Genomic DNA, 19,986 nt, shown 5'->3' with positions numbered 1-19,986 from the left:
GGAACTATATGAACACAATGACAAAACATTTTTCACACAAATAAGGTCAGATCTAAATAATTGGAAAAACATCAGTTGCTCATGGGTAGGCCAAGCTAATATAATAAAAATGAAAATTCTACCCAAATTAATTTACTTATTCAGTGACACACCAATCAAACTACCAAAAAATTATTTTATAGAGCTAGAAAAAATAATAACAATCATTTGGAATGACAAAAGGTCCAGAATATCAAGGGAACTAATGAAAGGAAATGCAGAGGAAGGTGGCCTAGCCACTCCAGATCTTAAATTGTATCATAAAGTAGCAATTATCAAAACTACTTGGTCCTGGCTAAGAAACAGAGTGGTGGATCTGTGGAATAGGTTAAGTATGCAAGACACAGTAGTCAATGACTATAGTAACCTACTATTTGATAAACCCAAAGACCCCTACTTCTGGGATAAGAACTCATTATTTGACAAAAACTGCTGGGAAAACTGTAAAAGAGTATGACAGAAACTAGACATAGATCGAAATCTCACACCATATACCAAAATAAAGTCAAAATGGATTCATGATTTAGATATAAAAACTGATACTATAAGCAAACTAGGAGAACAAGGAATAGTTCACCTATCAGGGTGTATGGAGAACAGAAGAATTCATGACCAAACAGGAGATAGAGAACATTACGAAATGCAAAATGGATAATTTTGCACAAACAAAGCCAATGCAACCAAGATTTGAAGGAAACTAGAAAATTGGGAAAGAATTTTTACAACCAGTATCTCTGATAAGGGCCTCATCTCTAAAATATATAGAGAATTAAAGTCAAATTTATAACAATACAGGTCATTCCCCAATTGATAAATGGTCAAAGGATATGAACAGGCAGTTCTCAGATGAAGAAATTAAAGCCATCTATAGTCATGAAAAAATGCTCTAAATCACTATTGATTAGAGGAATTCAAATCAAAACAACTCTGAGGTACCATATAACACCTATCAGATTGGCCAACATGACAAAACAGGTAAATGATAAATGTTGGAGAAGATGTGGGAAAATTGGAACACTAATGCATTGTTGGTGGAGTTGTGAAATGATCCAACCATTTTGGAGAGCAATTTGGAACTATGCCCAAAGGGCTTTAAAAATGTGCATACCCTTTGACCCAGCAACAGCACTTCTAGGTCTGTATTCCAAAGAGATCATACAAATGGGAAATGGACTCACATGTACAAATATATTTATGGCAGCTCTTTTTATGGTGGCAAAGAATTGGAAATTGAGGGTATGCCCATTAATTGGGGAATGGCTGAACTAGTTGTGGTATATGAATGTAATGGGATACCATTGTGCTATAAGAAATGATGAGCAGGCAGACTTCAGAAAAACCTGGAAAGACTTGTATGGACTGATGCTGAGTAAAGTGAGCAGAACCAGGAGAAAGTTTTACATAGTAACAGCCACCTTGTACAATGACTAATGTTGGTAGACTTAGCCCTTCTCAGCAATGCAAGAATCTAAGACATCTCCAAAGGTCTCATGATGGACAATGCTATCCACATCCAAAGAAAGAACTATGGTATGTGAATGCAGATTGAAGCATACTGTTTGCTACTTTTTCTTCTGTTTTGTTTTGTTTCCTCTTTCTGGTGGTTCCTCCTATTGGTTCTAATTCTTCCTTACAATATCACTAATGTGAAAATATGTTTAATAGGAATGTATATGTATAGCCTATATTAGATTGTGTGCTGTCTTGGGGAGGGAGGGGGAGAAAAATTTTAAACTCGAAAGCTTATAGAAGTGATTGTTGTTAAATCGAAATAAACTAATAAAGAGAAAAAAATTAAAAAAGAACAAAACCATGTATCTTTCATAACTGTGACTATAGAGAGAATTCCTAACCAACAAGACATAGAACAAATCATAAAAAAAATTTACTTTTGTCCACGTAAAATAATAAAAAGCTTTTACATGAATAAAATAAATGAAGCCAGAAGTAGAACTATTATGTGTCAGACACTATGCATTCTACTTTACAAATATTATTTCATTTGATCCTCACAAAAACCCTGGAATGTACTGTTATTATCCACATTTTATAGTTGAGGAAACTGATTCAAACAGAGATTTAAGTGACTTGCCTAAGATTACACAGCTAGTGTCTGAGTCTGGATTTGAACTCAAAACTTCCTGATACCACCTAACTACCTCAATAGGAATTCCATGAATTCACTTGTGGGTCATTGGATTGGGATGCTTGGTCTTAGATTTGGCTTTTCTGATTGTGAAAGTAGGGATGGGGGTGTATTAAAATGTTATAATTGAAAAAGAATGAAAGGATCATTTCTAGGTTAATTTACTAATTCTTCATAGAAGGAAAATAACCCGAGAGAGAAGTGCCTTCTTTGTTCAAGGTCATAGAGTGAGTTACAGACAGAGGTAAAACTGGAACCAAGGTCTCTTGAGTCCTCATCCAAAGCTCTATCACAGCACTGCAGAGATACCAATGAACATTTGCATATTGAATGATACTTTGAAATTTTGAGCTAGATTCTTATTTTTACCCAGAGGTACAACTGAACTTTCTACGTGAGGTTCCCCCCTACACACTTGTACGTATTAATTTGTTTACTTCCTGGTAAGAGCCAGTACTTTTCATTATTATTATTATTATTATGTTCCTTTGTTATAATTAAGAGATTCTGAACATTTAGGATCATCTGTGTTGAAGTGGATAAGAAATTCTACCTAGCAAGAGTTTCGCAATCTTGATCTCCTAGAAAGGAGAAATGGAAGGAAAGTATTAAAAGGATACCCTTTTTCCCCTGTGTGTGTTAATGAGCAAAACCATAGGACATCTTCTGTCAGTCGGGCTACAGGCTACTATAAATTACATTTATTGCATGCCAACAGATTCTAATAAACATTATTTAAAAATAGCAACAGACAGTCCTTTGTATTGTAATGTCATGTGCTCTGTTTGTGGTTACACATTTGGGCCTCCTTTAATCAGTGGACTTTGAGAGGAAGTTGGTGAACTCAGGTGAAGTCACTGGCACATCTCACTTAATTAAAAATTGTTCCAAAAGAGCATTATGAGTCAAAATAATCATCATGAACATTTTTGTACCCTGGAGCCTTTTTAGTTCATCAGGGTTTGCATATTAATTTTTTTTAAACTAGAGCAGCTGAGATTTCTGAAATGGAAAATAAACACTTCATACTTTGAAGAGTGCATGATCTCGGTGGTGTGAATGCCCTCTCTACCAGTGCAGATTGCGGCTCATTCACACCTTCCTATCCTGCTCAAATGCTTCACACCCCTCCAGAAATTCATGAGACCCATGCATTATTGAAGGCTTTCCTTTGCTTTTTTTTTTTTTGAAAGAAAATGAAAGAAGAAAAACTGAATTGTTGGTGGGTGATTTAACTTTGAAGTACAATAGACAAAGTAAAATGGATGCTAAGCAGTTCTTTTGTGGATTTAATTGGTGCCAAAGATCAAATTAGAGAATTCATGTTGCAAATCCCTGCTTTTTTCCTGAAGGAAAGCATCAGAAATTACTATTCTGGGCCCCTAAGTAAAAATGTTAAGAATGCACAAATCCCAACTCCATCCCTTCTTTATTTTTAATAGTCTCTTTGCAATGGTTAGATGATCCTTGTAGCTATTAGTTGAAGTATCTAAATCAGCTGTGACAATTGGGATTGACTAGGACAATGTGGGGCTAAGAGACAAGAAATATGAATTCTAGCACCAGGTCTGCAACTTAGTAGATCTGTGATCCTGGAAAAGTCACTTAGCCTTTTGGGGGTCTTAGTTTTTTATCATAAGACCATAGATTTAGAGCCCGAAGGGAACTTAGACATAATCAAGTCCGACCCACTCACATGACAGAGTAGGAAACTAATCATCCAAGAAGTTGAAAGATTTCCCTAGGATCACATAGTTTTAATTGTCAGAGATGGGATTTGAACTCACTTGTCCTTGCTGCTAAGTCCAGTGCTGCTCACCTGTAAAATGAAAACATGGCATCAGATTATATAGAAGGCACTTTTGTGGGAGGGTCTATTATACCCCCAGACAGAGGTAAAACTGGAACCAAGGTCTCCTGAGTCGTAATCCAAAGCTCTATCACAGCACTGCAGAGATACCAATGAACATTTGCATATTAAATGATACTTTGAAATTTTGAGCTAGATTCTTATTTTTGCCCTGAGGTACACCTGAACTTTCTATGTGAGGTTCCCCAGACAATTAATTACTACAAGATAAACAGGTGCTTTCCATTATGCTGCTTAGGGATAGTGTTCTTTCTCATGGGAAAACATTTTTCCATAGTTTCTTCACATTAGCAATACCTACTCTACCCACAGGACTTTGTAGTAATGTTGATCTTTCTAGAAGCACAATACAATAGATAGGCCTACAGTCTGATTCCACATTTTTATAGTGTGTATGCTGAGTTACCACATAATCACTCATTTGGAGAAGGCTGTGCTGCCTTGATACGGGTAGGAGAATCTGATCAAATCTCTTTCTCATGTAAAAATTCCTAGAATTCACAGAGTATGCAGATTGCTGCAGTAAGTGTCATGACAAGGCTGTGGGTTCATTTAATATTTGCCTTGGCAGGGCCAAGTCTCGGTCCCCGTCCTTTTCCTCTATTTTAGCTCCTTTCATCTTGGCCTTTCTTAGGGGGTGCTGAGTCTTAGTCTTAACTTGCTCCTTTATTTCAGAGTCAGAAATCCTGTGGCTTTGGTGAATGAATAGCTTTTTCCTCTCCCTAAGCACTACTGCTTTATGGACAAAGAAGATTGACCACAGGAGAAAGGTCTTTGCTGGGTCTGACCTCTTTTCCACAAAGAATGGAAAGGGGGCTTGATAGAGAAAGAAGTCCTGCAGGCACCTCCTCTCAAATATGGGAGGTAGGAGGGGTGGAGAGGAAGAGCTGAGCTTATTGGGATGTCATAATCACAACCCAATTGTCTCCTCTTGCTGTGACTGGAAAGGGGGGGAGGTGGAGGAAGAGAAGGGGCCCAGGCCCATTGAGTGTAATGAACATGTAGGTGAAACTTTGGGAGGAAGGAGAAAAGGGTGGGGATGGGGATAACGTCTTGGGGTCCAGAGCATTAACGTACACCCATTCTTCCAGACCCTGTCCTGCTGCCTAGGGTTCTGGAATCCTTTCAAGCAGGCCCCGAATGTAAAAAAAAAAAACAAACCATCTAATTCATCTCTCTGTTTCTCACATTTTATGTTCAATATGACAATATCTTCTCTTCTAAAATCCCTTCCAGCTCTAACATTTTATGATTTTGGACATTACCAAGATTATTGAGTGGATTATTCTATAATCTATTTCTCTGACAGGAGATAAAAAAAGCCACAATTACAGTAGCAGAATTTAAAATTCAAGACAGGCTCTAAAATTCCGTAATCACCTCCCTGTTCTGACCCTCAAATTATACCTCAAGCTGACATATTTTCCCTCAGAGCAACTGTTATCATGAAATAATATATAGGTATCGCTTTTTAAAAGACTCTTTAAAGGAACTTCAAGGTCATTTAGCTCAACCCCATCATTTTAGGTATGAGGAAACTGAGGCCTAGAGAAGTTATGTGACTTGCCCAAGATTGGACTATACAGCCTTTGAGGTCTGTTCCCCTCTGGACCCATGATCCTATGATCCTACTTTCACACTGATTGGGATTCTTAACCTTTCTTATGTCATTGACCCCTTTGGCAGTCTGATGAAGCCTATGGACTCCTCAGAATAATGTTTTTAAATACATAAAAGAAATCCATAGAATTCCAAAAGAAAACTATATTGAAACATAATTATAAAAAAAATTAAGTTCCTAGATTCCAGAATAAGAGCCCTTGAGTCTCAATAAGATAGTAAATCTCAGAAGTGGTATTTGTACTTGAGTTCTCTGATTCCAAATACATTGCTGTTTCCACTAATAGAAGGAGAGAGGGAGAGTGGGAGAGATGGTAACTTGAGTGCAGTAAGTTGTAATAATGAAATATTGATGTTCAGTAAGCGAAAGGGCACCATAGAATCAGAAATAAACTTAACATGGTTTCCATGCAACTTAATACACATAGTGCTTAATACAGTGTGATTGCTCAATTATGGCTTCACAGAGCTGGATTCACATGGGACCGCAAAGTTTTCAGGCCTGCCGCTAGTGATTTCCTGGAGGGATTTTAGCACTTGGTCACACATTATGGAACATAATAAATTGCACTATCTCTATAAATAGATCTTGGCTTCAGACAGAATAACCAAGTCTACCCAAGCTATAGGAAGTTAAGAAATGATATATGTGCTTCATTTATTTGAATTTTAAAAGATAGTTTTGAGATAACTCTGAAGATGGTGGTCAGACTACCAAAGGGGTCTTTAATACAAGGTAAGCTAAGAACCCCAGTTAGTGAGAACATAGGATTCTAAGATCATGATCTAGAGCAGGAAGGAATGTCTAGGAAAGTCATGTAACTTCCCTGGTTCTCATTTTCCTCCTATGAAAAATAAGGAGGTTGAGCAAGGTCCAAAATGGATGAACCTATGAGACGTGCTTTCATGACAACAGCAGTGGAGTATGAGACAGGCCAGGACTATACAAAGCTACAACAGTCCCAGTAGAAGTATGCAGAGCCTGGCCCTAACACAAAGTCCCAATAAGAAAAGTAAGTCAGGAAGAATGAGTAAACAGAAAAGGATAAAGTGCTGTTATGATGCCAAAGACGCCCAAGACACAACCCAGAAGAGGAGAATAACTCCAAAACATGCACAAGCAAAGTCTCAAGGAAAAATACAGCTTGGTTACAAGATCAATCAGAAATCCTAGAAGAAATAAAGCAAGAGGTTTTTTTAAGTTTAAAAATGATATAAATGTAACAAAAGTGAGAGAGGAAAGAAGTGGAAAGGAAATGAAAGATTTGGAGGAAAGACTTGGAGCGAGAATTGAACAAATTAGCACAAGTGGTACAAAATCTCACTCGAATAATAGATAAGCTGAAAATTCTAATGGACCAAACAGAAGTTAATGTCTCTCTGAGACAAAAAGAAATGTTAAAATAAAGTCAAAATTGTATTTAAAAAAAAGAAAAATGTAACGTATCCCTTCTCAAAAATAGCTATCCTAGAAAACAGTTCAAGGAAGTATAACTTGAGATATAAATTAAGATATGTTCTGAAAGCCATAACTAGACCCCCAAAAAGAGCTTGAATATTATATTTCAATAAAACACGAAAAACTACCCATACATATTAGAAGAAGAGGGCAAAGTAGAAATTTAAAAAAAAACAGCCTTATTGATCACTTCCTGAAAGAAACCCCAAAATGAAAATTCCCAGGAACATAATAGTCAAAATCCAATGCTTCCAATTCAAATAAAGGGGAAAAGTACTGAGAGTGGCAAGGAAGAGGTCAAGTGACACCATAGTCAGTATCACACAGATTTAATAGCTATTAATTAAAAGGAGTGGAGACTGTGGAATACAATGGTTCAAAAAGGCAAAAGATATAGGCTTATAACCAAGAACAACTTACCTACAAAACTGAATATAATCTCACAGGGGAAAAATGAACCTTAATGAGATAGAGGACTTTTAAGTATTCCTGACAGAAAGACCAAAGCTGAGTAGAATTTTGAAATATAAACACAAAAGTAAAGGGAAACAAAAAAAGTGGATTGCTTACATTCTAAAGGAGGTAGGGAGCAATAATACAAGAGTCCTTTCAAACCCCTAATGTCTTTAGGGGTCATAGAGGAGTCTAATCAGACAGAGGGCCTGGGAGTGATTTTACTATGTTTTGATGCTATCAAAAGAAGAAGGGAGATGGAGGGGATGGAAGTATACAAAAGGAAAAAGGAGAAGCAATGAAGGAGATTTTAACTCATAATTGAAGGTACAGGTAGAAATCTATACAAACAAGGAAGGAGTAGGGGCATAGAAAGTCATTTGAACCTCCCTCATGTTCATGTGAACTGATCAAAAGAGGGTCCAATAGGTACTCATCAAGATTTTGGAATAGAAATATATTCAACTCTGCAGAGAGACAGGAGGGAAAAGGGAGAGGGGAAAGGTGGAAGAAGCAGAGTAAATTCAGTGAGAGATTATTCATAAGCAAAACAAACCCTAAACTCAGAGAGGGGACTGTGAAGATGGGGTTTAAAAGGAAAGAAACAAAGGGCAAGAACTTATGATTGGGATCTAGCTAAGTGGAAGAGAAAAGGGGCAAAGAACTGATGATCAATATGTGCTATGATAACAACACTGTAAAAGTGAACAATTTGGAAAGACTTAAGCGGGCTGAGGAATGCAACTCCCAGCCATGTTTCCAGAGGACCAATTATGAAATGTGTTACCAATTTCCTGACAGAGAAGTCATGGACTACATATGTAGAATGAGACACATATTTTTGCACCTGGCCAATGTGGGAGTTTGTTTTGTTTGACTATGCATATTTGTTACTAGGTTTTCTTTTTCTTTCTTTCTTTTTTCCAGTGGTGGTGGAGTGAATGTGGGAGAGGGAGATAATAAATGCTTGTTATTTCTGAAATAAAAATTAATTAAAAATAAATAAGATAATTTTACCTGAAGAGTTCAGTAAATGAGGCAAGATTATTTATAATATAGATAAGTTGCCTACTTCACCCTTCTAGTATTCATTAAGTTTTCATATTACCCTTGGAGAAGTCATGGATTATGTAACAAATTGTAATTAACTGTAATAGTAACAATTGACATTAGAATATGGCACCTTAATATTTAGACTTTTCTTTAAAGAAATTAAATTATTGAATGTCAGGCCTGGAAGCAATACTCTTAGACAAAGCTAAGGAAACTGAGGCACAGAAATGAGAGGCAATTTTCCCAAAGCCTAGGATTACACAGTGTCAGTAAAATAACTTTCAACTACGGCGAATTCAACTGGATTAATGAATTATACTGCAGAAAATAGTCTTAAGGGAAATACTTTTATATGGGGAAAATAAGAAGTTGAAATATATGTAATAGGTACTCCAATAGATATATGATCTCTTTAATGTTAGGACTGCCATAATTTATTTCACTGAATATCCATTCCTGCCCACCCTATGTTCTTATCCAATATCCTCAAACAGATCTACCACAGGGGGTTGACACCTTACATAGATACCAATGGAGCATGCCAGCTGACCATTGGTAATGAATGAATGAATGAGTGAGTGAGTGAATGAAAAAGAATTTATTAAGTTCTTACTTTGTGCCAGGCATTGTGTTAAGTGGTAGGGATAGGAATATAAGCAATCAAGGTAACATAGGGACCTTGGTGGAAGAATTCCAGGACAGATAGGACTGCCAGCCTCCAGAGAAGCTGTGAGAAGCCAGGGAGCCAGGGTGGAAGCCTAGGAAGGTCACTTGTCTGTCATGGATGGCATGTGCAAACGTCATCTGCCTCTGGAATCATGAATGACTGTTGTATTGATCATAGTTCTTGCAACATTCCAAGCTATTTGTTAAAAAAAATGGTGCCTCTAAAATGCTTTTGGTTGCTTTTGGTTACATTTTATTCTCTCAAGATCTCTCAAGTTTCTTCCACCATCTCTTAAATGCTATTTAAATTTGCTTAATAAAGCATTTCTTCTTAGTCCAGCCCCTGTCTAAGGCATCAAAATCACAGAACAATAAATATGTTAACTAATGTAATGATGCTTTATGATGATGACTAATCACCATGACCAGCCAATTCTAGCTAAGAACTATTTATTACATTTACTCAGGGCATATTGAATACATGAACCAGGAACTAAATTTTCTGTATTTGTTGAAACAAATTTTATAAATGGGGCATTTTGGTGTATCAAAGTCCTTCTCCTCCTCTTCCTCCCCCCTTATCTGCCACCTCAAAAATAAACTCTTAGCCAGAGTCTGAACCAAAGAAAATAAAGGTTGCTCCTTTTCAAGGTTAGCCAATTATCCACCAAGGCCTCCCAACTTGTCATCCTTAACCCTACAATTACTAATGGCATCTCCTGGGTATATTAATAAAATTAAGAATTAGGTAATAGGGACTTGGCTAATTCATAAATAATACACCTTTTCTTTTGACTAGGGAAAGAGTAAAAAGCGGCACAGCATAAAAATGGAAGCTTTTGTAGCCCGTGGTTGGAAGTAAATGAAATAATATGTCCTTTATAATAGCTTCAATATTTTCCTTTCTTAAAATTAGAGAGCTGGAAGGGACCTCAGGATATCATACAGTCTATGTATTGGTCTCTACTTAGGCAAGATTCTCATTTGGTAAGAAGGGCAACTGAGTCTAATGAGGACAAGGAACTTGCCCAAAGTTTGGTTGGGCAAGCAGCGGATAGACTTTCTGTTTCACATCCAACTATCCATCCATGGTGGGGGATTGCTGTGATGTTTAGATTTTGATAATCCTTACTACAGTTGTCCCTTCCATATCAAGGAGGTTAGGGGCACAGCATCCCCACTATTTGGAAAATCTGCATAAAATTTTTGTGCTTCCCTTTGCAGTTTAAACTATGCAAGATACTGGAAACTACAGATGCAAAGATCACTGTGAGATCACTGTGAGATGTCACGTGAGAGATTGCCATAAACACACTTGGCATCCCCAGACCAGTGGGGAGAACCACAGTTCTTTTAGTACAAATTTCATTTTAAGAAAAAAAAAGTGTAACTGCTCATTTATATTATTAGACAGTGAAATACATACTTGTACAGGTAATATTATACAAAACAGTACATAAATTTTATGTATTTATGAGTTACTAAACTTTTAAAGATATTTCCACATTTCTAGTCTTTGTATGTTGTCTGCTGGCTTTCACATTCTTTTCACGAACTTTAACTTTTTACTTATTTTAACTTTAAAAAAGAAATTGTATATATTTGTGATAGTAAAAGATAAATATGTTGATATTATACAATACTGTACATATATTTTATGCATTTCTGAGTTTCTAAACCTTTTTTGTGTTGTCTGTGGGCCTTCACATGTCATCTGCCCCTTCTGCAAAACTCCTCCAAAATTCCCATTTAATTTCTTATGCCAACCCACAATATATCGAAACTGCAATGGGGAAAGTCATGATGTAGAAAAGACAACTGTATTGAAAATGAGGGAGCACCCTCCCTTCTCACCTGCCCCAGTACCCCCTCCCCAACTCAGGTCCCATCCCAACCTTCCTGCCAATATCCCTTTCCTTATTTTCTTTCTTCACTAAACACTGATCTCCAACCTCAGTTTTTACACCTCTTCCCCTTTCCTTTCCAGTGGTGGTATGCCAATCTCCAATAGGCTCTCCATTCTTCAGTGAAGACACCCCTGTGTACCCTAAGGACTCTTGGACCTTGTCATATGCCCTGTTATAAGACTTTTTGGACCTCCAGTGCTGTCCAAGAGTGTGAGCGTCCTGGAGGCAAAAATGGTCTGCTTTTTCTATTTTTATTTCTAACTCTTAGCATCGTGATTAGAATGATAAGCACTTAATAAATGCTTTCAATTAATTAATTAATCCATCTCTTTACAATTGTTTTCCCCATTGTATTTATCTCCTCTGTTTTGTGGGGGCAGATGAAGAAATTTGCCTGTGGTAGTCTGAATTCCCCCTCTAATCTTCCTTAGTACTATATTTGTGACCCAGACTACTCTTCCACCTGGGAGGGCAAGCAGGAGCTTGGGTGACAGACTTGTGGTCCTCTGGGCATCTGCCTGACAAGTTCAGGCCTTGCAAGGCAAGTTCCTTAACTATGGACTTCTTGTTAAATGGAGATGGTACAGGAGCCAGGACACAGAATCCATAGGAGAGGAAAACTCAGCAGGGATAATGCATCCCAAAGATTTTCCCTAAAAGCTCCCTATCTCTTGACTGAGCTAAGCCCCTAACAGTGGGAAAGATTTCCCAGTAAGCAGGAATCTTTGGGACAACCACGCTTGACTGATTTGCCCTATGCATCTTCATGTTCCAATATGACCAAACTGTATTTCCAGACCTTGAATACCTGCCTCCTTCCATGTTTTTCTTGTTGTTCAATCATTTCAGTCATGTCTGACTCTTCATGAACCCATTTTGGTTTCTTTGGCAAAGATGCTCGAATGGTTGGCAGTGGTCCTTCTCCAGCTCATTTTACAGATGAGGAAACTGAGGCAGAGTTAAGTGACTGGTCTAGGGTCACACAGCTAGTAAATATCTGAGGCCAGATTTGAACTCAGGAAGATGAGTCTTTCTGATTCCAGGCCTGGCACTCTATCCACTGTGCAACCTAGCTACCCCTAGCATTGGTAGACAGCAATTATTCTGAAAGAGTTATTCTGAAAAGGACTTAGGGATTTTAGGGGACCGAAAGCTCAATATGAGTCTGAAATGTGATGTGGCAGTCAAAACATCTAATTTTGGATCATATTGGATGGCATTAAAGGGGCAGAGCTTCTACATATAGGGAGGTGAATTTTCCCATTGTATTCTGTCCTTGTCAGACCTCATATACAGTACTGCGTATGATTGCAGGAGTATTAGTTTAAGAAGAATGTTGGTAAGCTAGAAAGATTTCAAAGGGCACCAATGGTGCCATGGTGGTGGAGGGCCGTGGGCCCGTGTCACTTGAGAATCAATTGAAAGAACTGGGTATGTTTAGGTTGAAGAAGAAAACTCTCAAAGTTGGAAGGACATTCTATCTGTTACAGAGTGTGGAACAGCCCTAGAGAGCAGGGCTAGAAGCAAAGAGTGGTAGTTGCAAAGACATAAATTTAAATTTCGTGTCAGGAAAAACTTCCTAATAATAAGGGCTCTCCCAAAGTGGGCAGCTAGGTAGCAATGGATCAAGTGCTGGGCCTGGAGTAGGAAGACCTGAGTTCAAATAAGACCTCAGACACCAGCTTTGTGACCCTGGGAAAGTCATTTAACACTGCTTGCCTCAGTTTCCTCATCTGTAAAATGAGCTGCGGAAAGAAATGGCAAACCACTCTGGTATCTTTGCCAAGAAAACCCCAAATGGGGTTGTGAAGAGTCAGACATGACTGAAATACCTGAACAACAACAAAGTGGAATGGGTTGCCTCACAAGGTGGTAGCTTCCCCCTCTTTGGAGGTCTTCAAGTAGTCCTTTATTCTTAGGTTACACATCCATTGGCGGATGTATGTGTTGAGGTTCCTCCCATCTCTCAACTTGTCTCCTTCCCTAAACAAGGCACAGGTAGAGCTCCTGATGCACAAGTATAGAGCACTGTTTCAGTTGTGCTTGTCCACCCTTGTCCATCCAAAGATAACATGTTTATAAGACCCTGAACCATTTTCCGGAACCATTTATCCAGGAAAGGAGGTTGCATTCTTTCTGGATATTCTTGGTGAAAATATGAGTAGTACCAAGGTGTATACACAGACATAGACACACACATACACACACACACACACACACACACACACACACACACACACACACACTCTATCTGTTGCCATGTCTGTTCCTTAGAACTGTCCTTCTCTGCTATTCCATAGTATCAAGGGCCTTCTATAGTGTGTAATCTAAAATATCCCCTACCTCATTTGCTTCCTGTGATTCAAAATAAATGAGTGCTGATTATTCCCACTGTTGCTGTGAGAATTTGGGATGGTATGCAGGTTTTAACTAAGATATATGGAATGCAGTGTGAATTTCCCAGCCCCTACGTAGCCCTACTTAATATTTCTTGTTTCAACCACCAGATAATGTTAAAGAGTCCTCCAGAAGGCCTTTGAGCTATTGACTTTATTTGTTCTGGCTCTGGCATAGGAGCACCCATTGTTTTCCATTGGGTCCATTCCCATGATTGGAAGAGGGCTTACTCCATGACTGGATGATCAGATCATGGGAGCATAATTGGATGGAGGCTAGCTGGGTTGCAAAGACCCCTATGTAAATGTCATTTCTATGCTCCCAAGGCAGGCAATTTCCCAGTCTCTGGATGATCTGCTAATCAAAGACATAGGATACACTCCTGTGTGATCTGAAACAAGAATCATCAAAGTGCATTGCATCGCAATGGGCAAATTCAGCCATGGGCAAATACGTGCCCATTTACATTGCAGACCAATGGTGAGATGGTGCAGAAAATGTGTTATCTGTTCCTTAGCCCTTCCTAATTCTCCATTGGGCAGAGGGTGGTACATTGTTGTGAGAAGTAGCTGAACTACCAATCTCTTCTAGAAGCCCTTCCAGAAGGGGCACATAAACTGTGCCATCTATCAGATATTATCTGTACCAAACGTCCATATGATCTGACAATGTTCTTTAGGATATACCAAATTGCTTAGGATACAGAAGGCAACTTTGGACATGGATTCAGATAGCATACTTGTGAGAAATTGTATACCATTACAGAAATGGTCATGTAATTTAAAGATAAAGGCAGATCTCTTAGGAAGATGCCCATCCCTGAATAATTTTCCTTAGTGATGGGGACCTGATCTCAATTGTAGATGGTCAAGTATAAAACTCTCATCCTGAATTTGTTGGAAATGTTATCACTGTTCAGGTCTTTTCATATATTCTCTATTTTCTGGCTTTAGAACAGCCAGAAATATATTCCTCATACGGAATTCCTTATCACAGAATACACAAGATACCTAGAGAATCACAGGTATGTCATATGAGTTCCTAATTGCCTTTCCTAATAGTATAGCAGTCAAATTCACAAACAACAAGACAAAAGGACTTATAAGGGAAAAGCCTGGACCAACCTCGTTGAATCAATATCACTCACTTCCATACCCTCCTGCACATAGTAATGTGAATCATAGAAAGGACAAGTTGGTCTGTTCAGGGTACATCATCACTGAAAGCAGCAGAAAGCTAATTCTGTCTTTAGGAAGATTTCCAAGGGAGGTGAGACCTCAACCCATGATTTTTTTTAAATCATAATTTCCATGTTGCACTTAATGCATTAATGATATATTGCCTGCTAAGAAGGAATAATGCAGATTATCAAGTAAGAACTGCCACTCAGAGTACTGGAAATAAAAGTAAATAAAACCAACAGCACAGTAGAAGGTAGTAACCCATCTCAGGTGCCTTGGCACATATATCATTCATACGTATGAGCAAACACACAGACCCATCAATACACATGTGCTCTTAAACACAATCAGCATGCATTTATACCAGTTTTAGGCAAACAATGTGCTGGTTTAATTTGTCTACAAAAACATTTTGGAGGATGCTTTAAATAGCAAGAGAATTTTGAATAATTTATTGAATTATTCAATAATTAATAAAAGTTGTCACAAAACCTCAGTTGAACTATATCCCTGTAACTAATTTCTTAAGGATATGCTCACACATATGTGCGTACCTGCGCATTGGGGATGAGATATTTTGGGGAGGAGATGAAATTAAGCCTTGAGGTTTAAATAAGCTTTAAAAGCTATGGTATGTGGCTGTGACTCAGTTTATAGTTTTGTTGTTTTCATAGCTGTTGGAGACCATCAAGGAAATACATTGGCAATGAAATATCTCTGTTCTAACTGGTCAAATGTCTTCAATTCATCTCAATCCATTTTAGCTCGACTCAAAACAACACGTATCTATATGGGCAAGGAACTGTGGTAAGTATCAGAAATGTGAAGATAAAAACTGACAAATCCCCAAAACCAAGGAGTTTATGAAGGAAAGGTTGAACACAAATGAGCATAACAAAGTGGAGTGAAATGGACAAAAGAGAAAATGCAGATAAAGTGCCCTAGGAAATTTGAGGAAGGAAAGGTCACTTTTAACTGGGTTAGGAGGGCCTAGGAAGACTTCATGGAGGAGATTCTTGAAGGCACTGGAGGATTTTAATAGTCAAAGATTTGGAAAGAAGGAATTAAGGACGCAGAGGGAACAGGAAGAGATCTGGCATTATTTGGGAGCAGAATACACGAATGTGATTCTTATTAAATAAGGCAGAAAGAATAGGTTTGAAACAGATTGTGGAGGCTAAGGAGACTCAAATGCCCCCTTCCTACACGAGGCCTTTCCTGATCCCCTTAGCTGTTAATCAGTCAGCAAGCAGTTGTTAAGCACCTACTTCATCCCCCCTAACCTATTCCTCATGCTCACAACAGCTTCCAGTTCCTCTAGCCATCTTTATTTCTCTAGAACATTATGCATTTTCTCTGGGTCTCCTGTTGTAAGAGGCATCATGGTACAATGGAAAAAAAAAAAAGCCTTGCTGTCAGAACTAAAGGACCTGGATTCAAATCTGGACTCTATTACTTGGCACCTGTGTGACCTCGTACAAGTCACTTGACCTCTCTAGGCCCCAAATTTTCCATTTATAAAATGAAGGGACTGCATCAGATGGTCCTTCCAGCTTTAGTTCTATCACCCTATGGTCTTAGTCCATTATCTCACTGTTCTAGCTTCCCTATAAGTAACCAGCACGACTATATTCTTTCCTAGCCTTGAATGCTTTATCCCTTTTTTCTATTGTTATTCTCATCTCACCAAACTGCAACCCTGGGCTATCTCTACTACCCACGTTCTCTTTTCCAACTTGTCTGTTACTTGACTCAACTGGATGAAGTCATACAACTGTGCCCAGTAGGTCAATAAGAATATGCTATCTGACCACAACTAGGTATTGGGGCAGCTAGGTGACTCAGTGGATAGAGCACTGGGCCTAGAGTTAGGAAGATCTGAGTTCAAATCTGTCCTCAGACATTTACTAACTATGTGACTCTGGGCAAGTCACTTAACCTCTGTTTGCCTTTATCCATTGGAGAAGGAGACGGCGGACCACTTCAGTATCTTTGCCAAGAAAACCCAAAGGACAATGTAGTCCATAGGGTCATGAAGAGTTAGACAGATCTGACTGACTGAACAATAAAAAAACACAAATAATTCCCTGAATGACTTATCACATTCCTCCAAAGTGGTTATTTCAAACCCTCTTTACCAACTTCATGCTGGACAGCTCTACCTAGATCAGACATCTCAGATTTAGCACATCCAAAACAGAACTCTTTATTGTCCTTCACTAAATGGCTCCTCCTCCAAACTCCTTTATTTATATTGAGTGTACTACTTTGAATATAAGGTATAGTGCCTTTTTCATGTAAACAGTTTGGTTGCTGAAAGGGACAGAAAACCAACAACTATATATGAAAAAAATGATAAAAATACATGTGTGAAGAAACAGGTTTTCCCATTAAAATGTAAGGGGATACCCAGATTTTAAGGGGAACAAATAGAGAATTGCTCTTAGGTAAATAGACTGGGAAGATCTATTTGAGAACAGATAAATGACAGAGGTTGCAGGGCCTTATGTTCTCTTGGCTCATTTGCATGTGACAGAATTTATAGAATATTAGTGGGAGAACATGGACAAGAATTTCTCAGGAGAAGACAGCATCAATGGATTGTGGCCCATACTATTTATGGGAAACAGTACATCAATAAGAGCTCAGATCCACTGAAGTTTTGTAGCAATTACAAGCACGGTATCTAATATATTGTGGAAGCAATGAGTAAAGGAGAATGTAAGGAAAACTAGCAATGGTTTTGAACTAGAAAGGACCATAGATATTATCTAGTTCAACTTCCTTATTTTACACTTGAAGAAACTGAGGCTCAGGGAAATTAAGAGACTTGCCCAACATCACACAGGTAGTAAATGTCAGAGGTGGAATTTGAAATCAGATCCTTTGACTCCGTAACTGGTGCTCTTTCCAAGCTCAGCACCAAGCACAAAGAGTGGTCCTTAATGTATCTTGCAGCGAAATTGAGAATGAGAAAGAAAAGTGTTCTGGAAGTAAGTAGAGTGGTAAGAGTTTCGGTGATTGTATGAAGGTGAGTAAGAATGAATGAATCTGTGCATGAGAGTGTGAGCTTAAGATTGCTGGCTAATCGCTGGGGCCTGGTGCTAGGGAATGATTTCCCCTACTTCCACGCAATAATTCATCACAGGGTTAGTGAGGATGAGAAGAAAAGAACATAAAATGAGTCATGGGTTCTAATCCATAAGCCAATGTAGCGCAGTGGGAAGGGTTGAATGTGAAGTCAGAGGACCTGGGTTTTACAGAAGTTTAGGGCCAGAAGGGACTTCAGTGGCCATCTGGCCAGTGACCATTAGTCATTCAGCTTCTGTTTCAAAATATCCCAAGAAGAGAAAACTATCACCTCTCAAGGCAGCCTGCTCAATTTCCAATCATTTCTGATTATCAGGAAATTTTTCCTGACCTCGAGTCTAAAGTTGTCATTTGGAAACTTGGGGCCATTGTTCCCGGTTCTCCCCTCAGGGACCAAACAGAACTAATTTAATCCCTCTTCCATATGACCACCATTTAGATATTTGAAGATTGCTCTTATGTTCAACCCTGAATCTTCTTTTTTCCAGGCTAAACATTCACAGTTCTTTTAAACAATCTTGACTCAAGACCCTTTAATATGCTGTTTCCTCTCTCAGGTGGTACAGTGGATAGGGTACTGGGTCTGAAGTCAAGGAGACACAAGTTCAAATCTCACCTTAGACATCTACTTAGTGTGACTTTGGGCAAGTCACTTAACCTCTATTTCCCTCAGTTTCCTCAATAATAAAATGGGGTTTTTTACCCCCAACCTACTTCCCAGGATTGTTGTGAAGGATCAGATGAGATATTTATAAAGTGTCTAGCACAGTCCCTAGAATGTAATAGGGACTTAAATAAATGTTTATTTCCCTCCTTCCTTCCACCCATGAATGCTTTCTAGTTTGTCAATGTCTTTCTTAAATTATGGCATCCAGAAATGAACACAACACTATGAAATTATTTGATCAGGGCAGAGTGCAGAAGGACTAGAATCTCATTATTCCTGGAAGCATTACCCCTTAATGCAGCTCAAGGTTGAATTTTCTTTTTTTTTTTTTTGGCTGCCATCCCACACTGTTGAGCAATATTGAAATAGTAGTCCACTAAAACCTCCATAACTTTTCCCAGATAAACCATTACCTAGCAATGTATCTACTTGTAAAGTTTATTTTTTGTAACTAAAATGTATGATTTCATCGTTATCCATAGGTGGAGTTTGATATCCTGGCACATAGTAGGTGCTTAAGAAATGTTTATTGACTGAGCAGAGCTGCAATAATAATTTGTGCTTACATAGTAACTAGATTAAGACTATTCAGTTGCATGAGTTGGATTTATAATCTGGAAGGGAGAGCATCTGTTTTCCCAGGTGTTAATAATGTGGACTTTCAGAAACTACTAAATTTTTTTCTAAGTTGCTAGATCATTTCTGTATAGGTAGGTGGATCATGGAAGTGAAATTACTCCGTAACATGGGCTGCTTTGGCCCCAGTTAGGAATTTCTTTAGATGGTGCATGCCATTTTTCCCAAACTGAGAGACTGGCTTTAATCTGATGGCTTCTGAGAAGTGTTTGGACTGATCTAAATTTGAGTGGTGTGTGGTAGAGCTGGCCTTGCTGTTTGTGAAAAGGTTGACTTCCAATTTTAACAAGAACCTTCCGAAGGAAGTTCAAATGATTTTAGGATCTTTTGAGGAATACTTTCTGGGGGCAGCTAGGTGGTGCAGTGGATAGAGCACCGGCCCTGGAGTCAGGATGGACCTGAGTTCAAATCCGAGCTCAGACCAAACACTTGACACTTACTAGCTGTGTGACCCTGGGCAAGTGACTTAACCTCATTTGCCTGAAAACTAAGAAATACTTTTTGGATGATTTAGATCTAATCTGAACACAAACAATGTGCCTGACAAAGTTTCTCTTAAGATATACGCATGCTTACTTTTATCTACTTTATGTTTTTTTTTCTTTTATAGCACAACTAATGTGTCACCTCCCTGATGTCCTGGTCCTCTTCGAGAACAAAGGACAAACAATAACAACAACATGGAAATATGTTTTGCATGACAGTATATGTAAAACTTACATTGAATTGCTTTCCTTCTCAATGAGGGGGTGGGGAAAAAGGGAGGAAGAGAATTTGGAACTCAAAAGTTTAAAAACGAATG

At 38.4% G+C, this 19,986-nt stretch overlaps 1 protein-coding gene across 2 annotated transcripts in view; it reads right to left on the bottom strand.

The window, feature by feature from the left end:
• Positions 1-19,986, bottom strand: part of PRIMA1 (proline rich membrane anchor 1) — a 188,496-nt gene that overhangs the window by 132,448 nt on the left and 36,062 nt on the right. For both annotated transcript variants that reach the window (XM_027870058.1, XM_027870061.1), the window contains exon 3: positions 3,973-4,004. The gene's annotated coding sequence lies outside the window, so the exon portion shown is untranslated. The remainder of the gene's footprint in view (positions 1-3,972; positions 4,005-19,986) is intronic.

This window comes from Vombatus ursinus, unplaced genomic scaffold (genome assembly GCF_900497805.2).
Source record: "Vombatus ursinus unplaced genomic scaffold, bare-nosed wombat genome assembly UNPS02014794.1, whole genome shotgun sequence".
NCBI lineage: Eukaryota > Metazoa > Chordata > Mammalia > Diprotodontia > Vombatidae > Vombatus > Vombatus ursinus.
Note: the sequence above shows the minus strand (reverse complement) of the source record. Positions and strands in the feature narration are given on the sequence as shown.